General features: G+C 53.0%; 1 long non-coding RNA gene across 1 annotated transcript in view; it reads right to left on the reverse strand.

The window, feature by feature from the left end:
• Window positions 1–12,621, reverse strand: part of LOC308611614 — a 28,061-nt gene extending 15,440 nt beyond the window's left edge. Inside the window, exons 1-2 of the long non-coding RNA XR_014014971.1 lie at window positions 11,805–12,621; window positions 9,954–10,394 (exon numbers count right to left, since the gene is read on the reverse strand). This is a non-coding gene — a long non-coding RNA (uncharacterized lncRNA). The remainder of the gene's footprint in view (window positions 1–9,953; window positions 10,395–11,804) is intronic.
• Between the last annotated feature and the right edge of the window lie 4,784 nt (window positions 12,622–17,405).

The following is a 17,405-nucleotide window of genomic DNA, read 5'->3' on the forward strand; positions in this document are numbered from 1 at the left end:
TCCCCCCTCGCGGGGCTCGCGACCACCCACCACCACCGCCGTACCTGCACGAGCCGCGACAACACTCTCCCGCACGCACACCGGCCGCCCCGCGGGCCCCCCTACACACACACACCCCTCCGCCGCGCCCGACTCCCGCACCCCGCCTCAGGAACCGTGAGCACGCCACCCGGGGACGCCGCCGGCCGAGGCGGCCGGGGGGGCGACACCCTCACGTGGGCGAGGCCAGCTCGGTCCCAGAGGACGGGGGGGAAGGGGTCACGGAGGGGTGGGGGCGGGTTAGGGCCGGCGGCGACGGGGAGGGGGGCGGCGGCACGCACGCACACAGCGAGGGCCGCGGGGCAGGGGCGCGGGGGGCGCTGCCCAGGGAGAGGAAGGGCCGAGGACACGACCGGGCCACCAGGAAAACAAGCGCGGGGTCCCACCGCCACACGCACGAAGGCGGTCCCACGACGCCTGAGACGCCGGCCGGCCCCAGCCACCCCGGGGCCTCCCACGACCCGGCCCCGCCGCCGGGGGGCCCGCGTGTGCGACGTTCCCCCCGCGTGGCACGGAGGGACCCGTCCGCCCAAACGCCACACCTCAACGTCCTCGCCGCCTCCGCCTGCATCCAAGTCCGACCCCCGGGGGGCTCGTGCCCCGGGGCAACGCTCCCGAGCGAGGCGACCCGCACCGTGCCCACACACCGCCCGCCACCCGCCGCGACGAGCGGTCAGGGCAAGGCGCGACGGGCTCCTCGTGGCTGCGGGACTGGGGAGCCGGGACGCCCGGGCGTCCCCTCCCCGCCCCCTCGGGCTCCACACCACCGGGGTCGCCGCGCGCACACGCGTGCACACGGCCCCGCGCCGGACGCCGGCCTGGCGGGACCCTCCCCCGACTCAGAGGGGGGAGGCGCGGGCCGCGGTAGGCAAAGAGCGGCGCTCGGCCCCACCGCGGGGCCGGCGCGAGCCCACCCGCCCGCCGAGGCGAGGGACTCTTGCCCACGTGCTCTGGCAGTCGCCCTCGTGGCCACTGCACGCTTGGGAGGGGCAGCGGCTGGGGGGTCCGGTACCCCAAGGCTCCCTCTCGGATCGCTAGAGAAGGCTTTCTCACCGAGGGGGCGTCATCCCCCACCCATCGTCTCTCCCCCTTCGGGCCCGCGGAGGCGCTCCACGAGCCGCCGCCGAGTCCACGACTGGGCGGGGGTGGGGTTTGGGGGGAGGTCTGCGGTACGGGGAGGCACACGGCCCAAAGGGGCGTCCGCGGCCACAGCCAGGGGGCACAACCTCCGCCGTGCCGCCCCCGGGCTCGTCTATGGGGGGCTCCGGAAGGAGGGAGTGCACGCCCGAGGAGCGCGACAGAAACCCCCCTTCCTCACAGAGGCCCCCCGGCCCAACACGATCGCACCCACGCCCGTGTGCCACGCCCTGGCCACACTCAAGTCCCCCTCGCAGCACACACCGTGCGAGGACGACGGCGACGAGGCGGCACCTGTCCCGTCCCCCCATCGGGGGGGAGAGAGAGAGAGAGACAGGCACACACACCCCCGCCGCCTTCCCCTTGACCGTCTCGACCCCCCCCTCACCGAGGAGAGCCACTCACGGGACACACCACCGCGGCGGGGACCCGAGGAGCACGCTGGGAATAAGGGAACGACACCACCGCTCGGCCTCGGGCACCTGAGGGACGACCCGGAGCGCTCCAGGGGCACCACAGAGGACCAAGCAAGGCACGCTCACGCGCCGGCAGGGGCGCGCAGCGCAGCGGCGGGACGGCCCCCCCCACCGACGCGGGGAGGACCGCTCGCGAGGCGCACGCCAAGGAGGCGAAGCAAGAGGGTCTGCTGCGTCCGAGGACCACGGGCCCGCCCACGCCGTGAGGCCGGGGGACCGAGGGTCAGGGCCGGGAGACCACACCAGCCCCCGCGCCTTCCACACACACCTCTCGACGGGTCGGGAGTGCGTGACGAGAGAGGCGAGGGGGCACGCCGCGGGCACAACGAGAAGAGCGGTCCCGTTCGACAAGAACGTCCGTCCCTCGTCTGGCGCGACTTCGGCCCGGCCCAGGAGAGCGCGACATCACCACATCGATCCGTCAATAATCCGGAGAGCCACGGGCCACAGGGCCCCGAAGGCGGGGGAGGGGCACGGCGAGGACCATCACCCGAGGAGCCTGCTTCAGCCTCACCGGCACACCACCGCCCCACACCCTCTCCTCTCCTCTCCTCTCGGGCAACTCCAGTGGCCGACGACCCCGCGAGGAGAACGCCTGACACGTGGCACAGAGCCTGCGGGGGGGGGGGTCGTCGCAGCCACCACCGGGTGCCTCGCGGCGGGGCGAGGTGGAGTCGCACGGGGTGGAAGACCCACGCGCCACCCCTCGCGCCCCGCCGCCCTCGGGTGAGCCAGAGACCGGAGGCGGCACCGCGGGTCGGGTCAGCCGGGCGCACACACAGGCACACACGAGAGCCGGCGCGCAGGCCCAGGCGGGCGGCTCAAGGGGCGAGGGGACGGTTCGGGCGCCGGACGGCGGCCCGCGGCCCACAGCCCAGATCCCTGCGTGCGCCCAGAGCCCCAAAGTCCCTCAGCGACTAGGACGCCAGAGAACACCGTGTCAGCACCTACCTGGTGGCAAAAAAGGCCCATTTCGGGCGAAAAATATCACAGCGCCCGGGAGCGGGGCCCATCCACGAATCGCGGGGGGGACCCCGAAACCTCGGTCCGGCCACCTGTCCCCAACTCTTCCCCATCCACACCAGCCCCGGAGCTCTCGGGGGCCACCTGGTCGACCCGAGGAGCGTGGCGACCAAGTGGGGGCGGGGAACCGTGGGGGGGTGGGGGGGGTGGGGAGGCAGCGAGCGGGCCGGGGTCGCCCTCCCCGGTTCGCCCGCCCGCCCGCCCGCGCGGGCAGGTCCCGGTCCCCCTCCGAGTCTCCGGGCGAAGACGGTTCAAGAAAAAGAAAATGTCCCACACTCGGCCGCCTCCGACGAGCGGGCCCCACGAGGGAGCGCGCCGGGGCCCGGGCCGCCCAGGAAGGAACGGCTCGGGCCGGTCCCCACCCCGGGGCTCGCGGTGGAGGACGGTGGGGCGGGGGAGGGTGAGAAAAAGTCGCGTCCGCCGACCGACCGGGACCCACGTGGGCCCGCTGAAGGGCCGGGTGCGCCCTCCCCGGCCACCCCGCGCGAGCAGGGCCCGGTCCGTCCACGTCCCCGGACACCCAGGGCAGGGGGACTTGAAAACCTTTTCCCAGGCGACCGGAGCCCACGAGGGACCGCACGCGGGCCCGTGCCTCTCTCTGCGGGTCACCCCTCGCGGCCCAGGCCAACGGTCCAAAGGGTGAGAGCCAGGAGAAGGCGGCCCGACCGCCAAGCCACAGTCCTCCGCTCAGGAGGACGCGGAAGAAAGACCCTCTCCCTTGCCACCGCGGCGGCGGCGGCGGCGGCGGCGGCGGCGGCGGCGGCGGCGGCCCGTCCCAGGTCGCGTCGAGTGGCCGTGTCGGTCGGTCCCCGCGGCCGGATGCTGGTCGACCAGGCCAGACGGCCCCACAGGACGGGCTCGAGACTGCGGCGACGGTCACAGCCACATAGACCTGCACGCCCAATCTCAAGCGACAGCAGGAGGCGCCCACGCCTGGGCGCCACCGCGACAGTCGCCACCAACGTCGCCCGGCTCACGGAACTCTGCCTCGGGCCCGGCGGCCCGGTCCCAACCCTCACGAAGGTCGCCGGAGCTCCAGAGACAAGGGACAATATAAAAGCGGCCGCCAGGTGGCTCCCGACAACCGGCTCCAACGTCCCCGGGCCGCCGGGTCCCTGTCGCCGGCCGGCCACCGAGGACGCGGCAGCGCCGGGCCGCCCAAACGCCCGGGCTAAGCCCGGGGCGAGGCGGCGGGCGTCTGGCGCGGCCCTGAGGCGTCCGTCTCGGACGGAGCTAGCTCCCGGGTCGGCACGACACGGCGCCACACCGGCAGCAGACGGGGTTGGGGCGGGGGGGGAGCTGGGAAGATGTCGCCGGGAGGCTGCCTCAAGGGACACGACGCGATTCCTCGGCGGGGGGATAGCCCACGGAGACGCCGGCGGGGCCCGGGGCGGCCGGCACGGGCCGCCCAGAGGGTCACGAGCAAGATCCCCGGCCGGCTGCCCGGACGGACGGACGGAGGGAGGGAGGGAGGGAGGGAGGGAGGGAGGGAGAGAGGGAGGGAGGGAGAGAGGGAGACAGGGAAGGCGGGGACCGGCAAACCGAAACCAGGCAAGCGCTCAGAGAACAACGCAGGAATTCATCCTTTCTCGAACGGTGGATGGAGGTCTTTCAGAAGCAGACACGCAAAGCCCAGAAGCCAGAAAGGAAGGGAAGGATACACTCTGACCCCACACGAGTGGAAACAAACATCTGTCTCTGCCTACACGGCGACAAAGTCCAAAGACAACACGCGCGTGCGTGGGTGGGTGGGGAAATCGCCCTTGCGGTCGGTCGCGAGAACGTGGATTTCAAAACGGACTGACCACACAGTCACGGGCGGGGCTGGCTGGGGTGGTGAGGCGGGGGTTGGCGGAATGCGGGCGGGGGGGGGGGGGGCGGTGGAGGGGGGGGCGAAGGGGGAGTCAATAGCCATCCACTAAAGAAACTGAGCTCCTAAACGTAAGGCCAGAAACGATCCAACTCTTAGAGGAACACAGAGGCAGAGAACACGCTCTGACCTAGATCACCGCAAGATCCTTTCGGACCCACCTCCCAGAGACGTGGAAATAAAAACCAAGATAAACCCATGGGACCTGATGAAACTTCAAAGCTTTTGCACAGCAAAGGAAACCATAAACAAGACCAAAAGACAACCCTCTCAGAACGACGGGAGGAAATATTTGCAAATGAAGCCACGGACAAAGGATTCATCTCCAAAAGGTAGAAGCAGCTCAGGCAGCTCTCCACAGCCAAAAAAACAAACAACCCCATCCAAACGTGGGCGGAAGACTCAAATAGGCATCTCTCCAAAGAAGATACACAGACCGCCCACCAGCCCACGAAGGAAGGTCACGCTCAACGTCCTTCATCATCAGAGCCATGCACATCAAAACTACCATGAGATAGCATCTCACCCCAGTCAGAATGGCCATCCTCCAAAAATCTAGAAAGGCAATCAGTGCCTGCCGGAGAGGGTGTGGAGAAAAGGGAACACTCTTGCACTCACTCACTCACTGCTGGTGGGAATGTGAATCGGTACAGCCACTATGGAGAACAGGACGGGAGGTTCCTTCCAAAACCACACATACAAACGACCCTAGGACCCAGCAATCCCACTACGAGGCCTAGAGAGACCCTGAGAAAACCATCCTTCCAAAAAAGACACGGGGACCAAAATGTTCACTGCAGCTCGATTCACAATAGCCCGGAGACGGAAACAACCCAAGTGTGTCCATCCTCGGATGAACGGATCAAGAAGAGGCGGTACACATCTGCAACGGCATACCGGTCAGCCATAGAGAAAAAGAAAACGAAACTGAGCTCTTCGGAGTGTGTGTAAATGTTTTAGAGTACAAATCAACACAGTTTTAGCAAATTATATATTAATAACAAATGTGTAGAAGCTTAAATAAAAATAGGTGACGCCATTTACAACGGACCTAAATAAATACTTAAATATAAGCCCACTAAGACATTTATAGGTCCTCTATACTGAAAATTACAAAACGCTGATGAAGAAAAATTTAAAAGTCCCAAACAAAGAGTGAGACATACCTTGTTCATGGATTAGAAAACACAACATGATAAAGATGTCCATTCTCCCCAAGTTAAGAGGCTTAACAGAGTTACTCTTAAAATGCCCTCAAGGTTTTTGTGGAGATAGACAAGCTTATTCTAAGATCTATAGGGTAAGAAGAGGCTGAAGAATAGCTAAAACCATTTGTAAAGGAAGATTAAAACGGGAGGAATGAATCTACCCAATTTCAAGATTTTGCAGTCATGATGGAGGGTAGATCCACAGATCAATGGAATGGAATAGAGAACCCAGAAACAGACTGACATCAATACATGTAACTTGTTTTTGACAGCAGTGCGAAAGCTATCAAGGAAGAATAGACTTTTCAAAAAATGGTACTGAAACAGTTGGACATCCCTCGACAAACACCAACAAACAAAAAATGAACCTTAACCTAAACCTCCACACCTTACACAAAAATTAAATCAAAGGGGATCATAATCTTAAATGTAAAAGCAGGACCTTTTTAGAAAAAAAATAGGAGAAAATCTTTGGCATCTAGAACTACGTGAATAATTCTTAGACTGGACACCGAAAGTATGATCCATAAAAGCAAAAACGGATAAATTGGATCTCATCAAAATGAGTTAAAATGCTTCATAGAAGATCATGTTAAGTGGATGAAAACTCCAATTACACAGTGGGAAAACATATTTGAAAATCCCACATGAGACAAATGACTTGTATCTATAATATACAAAGAACTCTCCAAACAACTTAAAAAAACCCAACTAGAAAATAGGCAGAAGACAGGAACAGACATGTCATGGAGGAGAATATACACATGGCAAAGAGGCCCATGAAAAGATGCTCAACATCGTTAGCCATTGGGGAAATGCAAATTAAGACCATAATGAGGTATCAGAGGAGAACTACACTTAAAGTACCGTGTGTGACCACATCCAATATGCTGGTGGCGAGTCCAGAGGGAAATGATGTCCCATCACCGGTGGGAAAATAAACTGGTTTATAGCCACTCGGAGAGACAGCTTGACAGTCTCTTGGAATCCTCAAAGTAGATTCACCCTACAACGCAGTCATTGTACTCTTGAGCATGTATCCAACAGAGACACAAACTTAAATTAAGTTCCCACAGAAACTTACACGTCAATGTTCATAGCAGTTTCATTTATAACAGCCCAAAACTGGCCACTACCCAAATGTCTTTCAGTGGATGAATGTTGAGACACATGGTGATAACATCTTATAATAGAATACTACCGAGCAACCAAAAGGAACAAATGATTACTATATGCCAAAACTGAAATGAACTTCAAGGGAATGATGCCGAGGGAAACATTTTAAAAAGCCCATCTCCGAAGATGAAGTCATTCAGGATGATATTTACATATTATTCTTAAAATAACAAAACGGTGGAGATGGAGAACAGATTAGAAGTTGCCAAGGGTTAGAGATGGGGGTAGAAAGTACAGCGGGGGATCTTGGTGAGGTCTTTGTGGTCCCTCCCAGTACAAATAATACAGCCATCTTGGTTGTAACCCCGAAAGATGTGTCAAAGCAATTCCTAATAAGAGGTGTCCAGATATTTAGCAATGGCAGCAGATTAGAGGTATAGCTCCCCAACATGACAACTTCAAAACAGATGGGACTCATTCAATGCATATGTTCATTTTAAAAAGGCCAATCACAGGGCCTCCCTGGTGGCGCAGTGGTTGAGAGTCCGCCTGCCGATGCAGGGGATACGGGTTCGTGCCCCGGTCTGGGAGGATCCCATATGCCGCGGAGCGGCTGGGCCCGTGAGCCATGGCCGCTGGGCCTGCGCGTCCGGAGCCTGTGCTCCGCAACGGGAGAGGCCACAACAGTGAGAGGCCCGCGTACCGCAAAAAATAAATAAATAAATAAATAAATAAATAAATAAATAAATAAAAAGGCCAATCACAATAGTTAAATGGTATAGATCTTAACGCTATGATTCTAAGGATCCAGCTACCCCAGATGGACTAGCAGGATTTTCTGGACATTCAATCTTATTTAAGACAGTAAATCTTATAATAAGACAGTTAAAACAAGAAAAAAAAAAAACCAACTACAGTTGGATCTTCTCGTAGGAAGATGAGGTGAAAATAGGTAGCAGCGGTTCAAAAGCTTAAGCAGTGGCACCTACATCTGGCTGCACATTAGAATCATCTGAAGCACTTTTTAAAAACCCTCACACCAACAGTTGGTCATCCTAAACCAATAAAATCATTTTAAATCTCCTCGGACGATGCCACTGTCTAGCCAGAAGTGAGAACCAGCGGACGAAGCAGAAGGGGATGTTCCTACAAAGGTTTCTTAACACTACGTCCTTTCACCCAATCAGATTTACCTTCCTGCAAAGGGGTAAAGAAGGCTAGATGTTGTCCATCCTTGCTTAGCTTTCATTAGCACTTGTGACTTGCCCAAAACCTGGATCATGTTTCCCCTAAATTGCATGTGATTTCCTAAGTTTTTCAAATCCAGGGCTAAGGGGTTTGCCAGGATGAGATTTTAAGTGCTCACACAGGGGAAGTCCCTGGCAAACCAGGACAGAGGTCACTCTACACTGAAATGTAAAGCATCCTAAATAACCCTGCCACTGCCCCCAGATACTCGTCTGTGCCATCCAGTGGAGAAAAGGCATTCTCCATCACTACCACGGCAAATGCTGCTGTCCTTGCCTTGGCTACTGCCTATCTTTTCCAGGCGTCACTCCCCTTCACCTGCTGGTGGACGCTTTGGCTAGCTGGCAAGGCAGATATTTTCAAACTTTAAGGTGAATAAAAATCATCTGGAGGGCCAGTTATAACAGAGATCACTGAGCCCCAATAGAGTTGCTGATTCCATAGGGCTCGGACGGGGGCCTAAAACTTGAGTATCTGACACAGTATCAGGGGACGCCGGTAAAGCCGGTCAGGTTGTTACCGAATGCACGTTCGTGTGTCTGAAGCACAGTGAGGCCCAACAAACCGAAAGGTTGGAGTCTGGAGCAGAGAAAGGTTTATTGCAGGATCGAGCAAGGAGAGGGGTGGCCCGTGTTCCAAAACACCCTGACATCTCCAAAGGATGTCAGCAAAGCATTTTTAAAGGCCAGGTGAGGGAGGGACGTCCCAGGGAATGTGATCAGCTCGTGCACAATCCTCTGACGGGCTGATGTTGAGGCCACAGGACAGGTCACATGATCCATCCTTAGGTGCCAGGAGGTCTGGGGGCTACGTGCTCATGATCATCAAGGAGTTCATTTCTTCCATTGGGTGGTGGTTTTTGGCATCTGAAAACTCCAGAAATACGCCTGAGATACTATTATCTGAGTACTTCAGAGAGGAACTACAGCCGAGGCTATGGGGGATGGGTCTGTCCTAGGAAGGCCCCATAGGGTACTGCTCGGTTACAAGGTCACCATACTTTGAGAACCACTGCTCTAGTGGCTTGGAATGTTAAGCAAGTAATGGAAGAATCCCTATCCAGATCTAGCTTCTCGTATCGCCAGCTATTTTGGTGGGGGGAAGGGTAACTTGGGTCCTTGCTTGGACTTCTTGTTCACTTATATCAAAGCCTATTTGAGGCCGTGTGCTCGGCAAGACGCAAGAGGGAAGGGATGTGCGAACAGATAGATGTATATGGGACGACCGATTCACTTTGTTAGAAAGCAGAAAGTCATCCTAAAAAGAAGAAAAGAAAAAGAAAAGAAACATCTGTTCCGACACACCTGCACGATGCAACACCCTGCGTGCGAGCGTGTGCGTGTGCGTGTGCGTGCGTGGGGGGGGGGGTGCTCGTGTGTGTGTGTGTGTGTGTGTGTGTAATCCTAAAGACGCTACAAGAAAACTACTAGAGTGCATCAATGAATTCTGTAAAGTTGCAGCATATAAAATGGAAACATGGGAATCTGTTGCATTTCTACACAATAACAGGGAAACGTCGGAAAAGGAAAAATGAAAGAAACACATCCACTTACCATTACATCCAAATACATGTTTATCTATATAATTCTTGACAGTCAACATGTCATTTTGAGGCTTTTGCCTTTATAAGCCTCACCAATATTGTAGTCTGGCAGAACACATTTCACGTCCTTCTAGAATCTATGTCTCCTGAGCTATAGACCTCAGTTTAGCTCAAATATAATTCTTTTCTATTCCTAGTATAGGTTGATTTACGGAATATTTATATTGAAAACACCATTAAAGAGTTTCTTTCTTACACTTCAGAATATAATGAACAGCTAAAATATGAGTTACAGACACTAAATCCCACTTTCATTTAGTGCACGGAGGCTGCTACAAGGGCAGTGGATAGGGACGTGCTCTGGGCCCAGCAAGGAGGGCCTCCACAGCTCTCTGCTCTTCCCAGCTGCTCCAAAGCCCACTGCGCCGCCCCTGGTGGGGGTGGGGACAGCAGTTCAAGCATCATGGAGACCCTGGGGACATGACCATGAGTTGGGAGGTCCCCAGACCTGCACCCTTCAGGGACAATGCCCGTCGATGACACTCCAAGCCCTGGAACTGCCAACCTGAGGTTCTCTTCTTATGGAGCAAGGGCTCTTGTGACTGACGTGCAGAAAGCCCAACTCTGACAGCAGGTGTGTTAATCAAAGTAAGGGTTTACTTACAGATCTCCAAGCAAGGGATTGGGAGACAAGCCATAGACACACTCCAATTGCGCCGTTGAGCTCGGGGCTTCTTTAAAGGGAAGGACAAAGAGGCTGCCATTAATCGTCATCATTTGACATTTCCGTGACTATTTTTTTTTCCTTTTTTACCAAATCGAAGTATAGTTGACTTATTGATACAATATTGTGTTACTTTCTGGTGTATACCAAAGTGATTCAGTTATATATATATACATATATATAAAATCTATAAGCTATAGTGAAAAATTATATATATGTATAATTATATACACATATATAAATGTATATACAGTATTACATATATAAAATTATATACACTTTATATATTAAAATATATATATATTTTATGTATATTTATATATATATAAAATTATATATATATAATTTTATACATTATATATATATAATTTTCCATTATAGGTTATTACAAGACATTAAATATAGTTTCCTGGGCTATGCAGTAAATCCTGGTTAGCTATATTTTTTATGAACAGAATTGTGTAACTGTTAATCCCATACTATATGTGACATTTGTTCATCATAGCTTCAGAAGTCAGGCTGTCTCTGGTTTATGATTCCCAGGCCAGGTGGTCCCCGCCTCAGGGGTCTTTGAGCTCATCCTGCCCTGGAGAAACCACCTGCATCTGGAGAGAACGGTGACATCTACAACAGCACCTGGTCCATTGATGACGTTAACAAGGGTAGTCTAGGCACCTGACTCTGCTTGACGAGTGTTCCATTAGCACAGCATTGAGGTCAGAGGTGACAAAGAAAAGGGAGAAAGTTTTGGATACAGAGGTCATCTGTAAACTCAGTGAGGGAACTCAGTTTTAGGGGGACTTGGATTCACCGTGCAGGACGTGGGAGGACAGCACCTCACTCCTGGTGCCCAGCCCCATCAGCTCCTGGACGGACCCCCGCCCCTGAAGAGGCCCCTCTGGGGGAAGGAGAAGCTGCTGGGACATCGGCCCCAGAGCCCCTCTCCTCCGGCCCATCTCAGGGCTCCGACTTCCCGGAGGATCGGAGGCGGAGGCCCAGGGGGCAGCGAGTGGCCAGCGGGAGGAAGAGGCGCCCAGTGCAGCAGTGGCCCGAGTGCAGGAAGCCGGGGCGGTTCTGATCCCGTGGGGAACGAGCCTGGGGCCGGAAGGCCTTCGGCGAGGAGCGCGGTGCCCCCCGCCGGCCGGCTCCCCACCTCTGCCGCCCTCCCTGTGGGCGGAGACCTCCGCGCGGCTCCGGACAGGGAGGCGGGCCCTCCTTGCCCGCCGCTCCTCCAGCTCCCGGCCGGGCCCCTGCAGCGGAGCTCCCTGTACCTGCAGTCCTTGCCCCGCCCGGAAGCCCGGGGCGCGGCGCAGAGAGGCCAAGGCCCGGGGCCCTGGGCTCCGCCCGCACCGAGGGGCTCCTCCCAGACCCGCCCGCCCGGCTGCAGGAAGTGCCGGTGGATCCACAGCCGCCTCCTCACCAGAGAAGAGGTTCTCATCTTGTCGCAGGAAGAATTCAGAGACAACAGGGAGAAGGAGAAGACACAGCGAGGACTTCTGGGGCGCAGGGGGCCGACGGGGGTGAGCAGCGGCGCTGAGCTGCTTGGACAGGCTGCTTCCAAGGGGCGTGAAAACGAAGGGGCGGAGTCTTCATTGGGGAGGGTGGGGGCGGGGTCGCACTTCCTGGTTTTCACCCCAGCTCCACCTTTCCGAGGGGAGGGGGGAGTTTCCTCCTTATTTAGCCTCGCCGCGAAGTGTCCCGGCCCCGGTGCATGACGGGAACTTCTCATCTGCAAGGCTAGTTTTACTGTAATGAGGGCTTAATGAGCAAAAGGTTACATTTAGAGGCCTTAGATTCCCGTTTTCCCACCTTCCTTTGCCTCCAGCACACTTGTCACCCCAAAATGTATGGTTTTCTGTCCGTCCAGAAGTTCCTGCTTTTCTATGTCTGCCTACAGACCCCCGTTGTTTACAAGATGTATGGTTTCCTGCCATCTGGCCCCACCCCCTTTCTCTGCTCACATGCAGCTGTTTGCCTGCTGGAGCAGCCATAGGTGCCGTCCTTGGGTCTGGGCCGGTTTGGGGCAGGGGCGCTTAGACTTCTCACTCTGCTGGCTTCCAGACTGAGGCCAAAGAACTGGAGCGGGATGCGCTGGGCCCCTGTGTTGTCTGTCCTGAGCACGGGGCTGGCACTGGACAACAAGGCAGGAGCCAACTACACATGCCCAGGCAGGCCCCTTCTTTCATCCTTCATCTCTGCTGTGAAAGAGCCCAGATGCTGCCCCCAGCCTGTGCTGTAGGACCTGTAAGCTAAAAATGATTTTTATAGTTTCAAATCTTGAAAAAAAATTAAATATTTTGCAACATTTGAGAATTATATAACATTCGCATTTTAGTGTCTATAAATAATGTTTCATTGGAACGCAGCTCTTTTGTTTACCTTTTATCTCTGTCTGCTTTCCTGCTACAATGGCAGACTTGACGGATAAAGCAGAGGTCATATGGCAAAGTTTAAGATGTTCACTCTCTGGCCCTTTAGAAAAGTGTGCCAGCTCCTTCTCTAGAAAAGTAGTATTTTCTTACCACTATATGCTGAGGGTTGCACTTAATAAGCAGGTAAACTTTTGGTGAGTTTTGCCCCTTGAAATAAACCTTGGGTGGCTGTAAAACTGATTACATTACCCTAAGGAACCTCATAATAAACCCAGCCACCAAATGTGCAATAATTACTAGGCTGAGAAGGCAATTCATGTGCTGACTTCTTTCAGCCAAGAAATCACCACAAATAAGCATAACTGGAATACAGCTCCCATCTGAATTAGCATCAACTGCAGAAACTGCCAAGTATTTCCAATCCTACGAATGGGGCAGAGTAAACCATACAACTAGTTTGACCTTTGGTTTAGAGACATCTCTTAACTATAGAACTGTTTGCCAAAGTTTATTGAACATGAAAATCAAAAAATAAAAATAATTTATTGATAGAAAACTATCACGATTTAATAAGTGCTATTTACACTTAGAGGAAAGAAAGCCATAAAAATGGTCACATTGATGACACAATTACTATATAATTTACATATGCTTATGAAAATTTTATAAAAGCAAAAATAAGTAATTAGAAACATACTATTTTTTTGTCATTAAATAAAAAGCATTTTTTTTTTTTTTTGAGGTAAGCGTGCCCCTTACTGTTGTGGCCTCTCCCATTGCGGAGCACAGGCTCCAGATGCGCAGGCTCAACAGCCATGGCTCATAGGCCCAGCCGCTCCGCAGCATGTGGGATCCTCCCGGACCGGGACACGAACCCGTGTCCCCTGCATTGACAGGCGGACTCTCAACCTCTGTGCCACCAGAGAAGCCCAAATAAAAAGCATTTTCATGCAACTTCCTGGTATACTGTTGCATCTGTTGCACCGTTTCTTTCTTAAAATGCATTCCTGCATAATGGGAACACATAGATAAAGACAGTTTGTATTTTTCTTTTGTATTTCTAAGTACATTTTAGTTGAAATTTATCAATAGTGTATATAGCCTATAATACATTCTGGGAAATGCTGACTTATCTGGTAATATCGTGTTATTTTGGATTGTTTTGAATTATCTAAAATGAAATTAGAATAAAATGAGGACCCCAATGAAATAATCAAAATAGATATCATTTTGTCTAATATCATTTAAAATGGAAACTCATTAAATCTCAAATAAAATAGTTGGTCAATGGAATTTTAAGTGGCTTGTAGAGAAAATTTTCTATACTTATAAAGCATACTGATTTGCAAAAACATAATTTAGAATTTAAACAATTAAATTTAAAAGGACTTATTTTATAATGTAGTGAACAGCAAACCTTGCTCTTAGGAAAGGAAATCTAGCTTTCCTCTCCTTGCATCTTGCAGAATAGCTTTCCAAGGGTTCAGAATAGCTTTCCAAGGGTTCAGAATTCTGTAAAATATTTGTAATAACCCAATCATTCTGAAAATATATAATCTTTCAGAGTCCTATAATTGACAATGTTTTAAACATGGATTTTATTTTATCAAGTGCCAACTTATTGTAGACTAGTTGCGAACATCTTATAATTGTTCAATATATGAACACTTGTCAGAAACCTCTGGAGGGTAGACATACACATGGATCTCTGGGGGGCTGGGCATTGTGTCTCTCTGAATTAGTGTCCCCGCCCCTGGTGTTTGAACACATTCTGAAAATGGGACTCTTACCATGTCTGCAATCATCTTCCACCTCGTAGTCATGGAGATATCGACCTGTTTTTGGTGGGAAAACAAAACAAAACAAAACAAACCCTTCGCTACAAAGTCTAAGGTAAGTGATGAACCTATGCCTGACTCTGAATTCTTGGAATGTGCCTGTCCAGGTACATACAGTTCTTCAGGACTAGCACTCTTGTTAAGATTAAATTAATTTCTTTTCAGTTATGAGAAAAATATTAAATAAAATTTAACAGCAGTAGAATTAACCGAAGCACCAGAGTTTAATCACAAATCATGTGTTTATTCTCATGGCCATTCATCCGTGACATGTGCATACGTATTTGAGCACTAATATATATAACAGTTACCATTATTTGTGTTCTACTTTTTAGTTACCATTCAAAGTTAGTTCCTGATTAACCCTAGTGTTTCTAAGTATATTTACAACTTCATAAAGACAGAAAGTCACTAACTGATCAATAATGACTGTATTGAAGGAAAACAGGCCCATCTTACTGAGCACAAGGTTTCATTGTTTTGAAAAACACACGCTCGCTCAGTAGTGCTTACATATGTGCAAGCGCTGATCCACTGAACTGGGGGTGCGTTATTTCTTGTTGCTTGTTATCAAAGTTTGTATTTCACATTTCTCAAGATACTTCACCATCTACACATTTCTGCTGTCTATTTGTAATACACTTTCTCACAGTAGATATTGTAGAGAATATTTTTTCCTGGATCTCAGCACTCATGTTTTTGTGTAGTCATTAGCAGTTGTTTCTGTTCTAAAGTGTGCAGTGAGCATCCTTGGATAGGCCTGAGGTGGCCAGCTGAGTGACTATAGCAGCGCACTTAACTCCTCCGTCACTGAGGGGCCTGGACGAATGGGACCTTAAGTCCCCTTGTCTTCATTCTTCAGCACATTTCCTGAGGATTGTACACACTAGGGACACGTTAGTGAATGAGACACAAGGGATCCTGCTCTCACGTTGCTGGGGGGAGTACACAGACTCTTCTAAATAAAAGTGTAAGAAAAATAACTTTGAAGAGTGCTACCAAGACAACAAAGCTGGCGGTGACCGAAGCCCAGAGCTGCGGGCCGCTGCTGGCGGGACAGCCGGCGAGTGTCACCACAGCGGGGCGTTCTCTGCGGCTGACTCAGCCTCCTTCATTACAGATGGCATTTGAGATGTGACGGGACACGAGAAATCTCTAATGTGCAAAGGACAGGGGAGGGGCCCACGTTAGACGAGGGGGGGGCGCTGAGGCTCTCCTGAGGAGCTACCATCTGCGCCGCCATCCAGGTGAGCAGAAGCCACCAGCCCTTTGAAGGTTTAGGTCAAGGCCGCCTAGGCAGAGGGAAGAGCAAGATCAGAACGTTGCCGGCGGGTCCACAGCCGGGTGGGGAGGAGACCCTGTGGCTCCACTGTCCTGAGTGACGGCATGAATAACGGGGTGGGGGGCGAGGGGAGGGATGGGCCGAGTCAGGGCCTGGCTCAGGCTGGGCGTCTGTGGTCTCCGATTTGCTGCTGCTGTGAACGCTCCTCTCCACTCCTAGTGCACATTAGATGTCCTGGGCCCACACAGGGGAAGACACAGGGTCCAGAAATCCTATTGGGCTGGATAGAGTAGGCCAGGCTCCAGCAAGATGGCAGGCTCTGAAATCACCAGGGGTTTTTCTGACATCAGTAGGCCGATTTCTAACACAGGAGACTGAAGGCCAAGTTCAGCAGTCTTGCTCAGCATGAGCAAAAATGAATTCATTTATAAATTTGCAGAACTGTTGTTTCAAAGAAAAAGTTCATCTTTCGTAAGGTCACATAGAAAGGCTACAAGGGAACCAGACCTTAGAAATCCTACTTCTGTGGAAGAAAGTCACCAGCAAAGTGCTTGGCGAGTTTAAGGAACGTGTAGCTTTAAAATAAAAAAAGAAAAGTTAGAAAAGTCAGAAGAGTTCCGGGGAAGGGCCTCCTTCTAGGCCAGCAGGCTGTGTCTGGTGGTAGGCAGCCGCTCAGAGCTGCACACTCCTTCCCCTGTGGCCAGGATCATTCGTATTGTGCTTTATCTGCACCACTTACAGACGCAATTCAGCTGCAGTAACTCTTACTGACTCAGCTAGCTCCCACTTGATGTTCTCAGCAAACGGGCATGTGGAGTCTGCAAGAAACCGTCCTCCAGAGAAAGCCCAGGATCTCCACCTGACACGTGTGTCCCCTGTCCCATCATTTCACCAGTGTCACGGGGCCTCCCTGCTTTCCTCTGCACAGCATGTTCCTGACGGGATCTCTTTCTAGGCGGGAGAATCATTCTTGTCAGCCATCACCTCAGCATCAATGTCCTCTCACGTGCAACTTTACTTCTATAGTCTTTGAAAGCGCGTCTCCACAAATTCTCGATCTGAACATGTGTGTTTTGTATTTATTGACTTTTGTGTGTCCTTCAGTGGAGCCTGTGCTCTGTCTCCTGTCCTTAGCCTGTCATGAGTCACTTGTCTGAGTTATTCAATGACACCTAATCCCCCTTCCCGTCACCTCTTTTCCATTCTTCTCCACCCTTCTGTGACACGCGTCACTACAGACACATCCTCATCGCCGTGGCATCCCGTCCTCCCTTTGGGACGCTCAGTGTGCCTTCCCGCTTCTCTGCTGCCTCGTGTTCCCCTGTGTGCTCTGCCCAGCACTCCCAGAAGCCTCCCCCCTCGCTCTTCCCTTTGGAGCCCCCGCCTCCCAGTTCAGCCATCACTACTGCTCACCAGCTCCCGAGGACTTATCTGCAGCCTGACGTCCCCGGTTCCCGCCTCTGGGCTCCGTAGGACGTTCCCTTGAATAGTGACCACGCAGGAAACCTCCTTCCTCTCCCTCTTCTCCT

Source organism: Mesoplodon bidens (assembly GCF_964165515.1).
Source record: "Mesoplodon bidens genome assembly, contig: HAP1_SCAFFOLD_973, whole genome shotgun sequence".
Lineage (NCBI taxonomy): Eukaryota > Metazoa > Chordata > Mammalia > Artiodactyla > Ziphiidae > Mesoplodon > Mesoplodon bidens.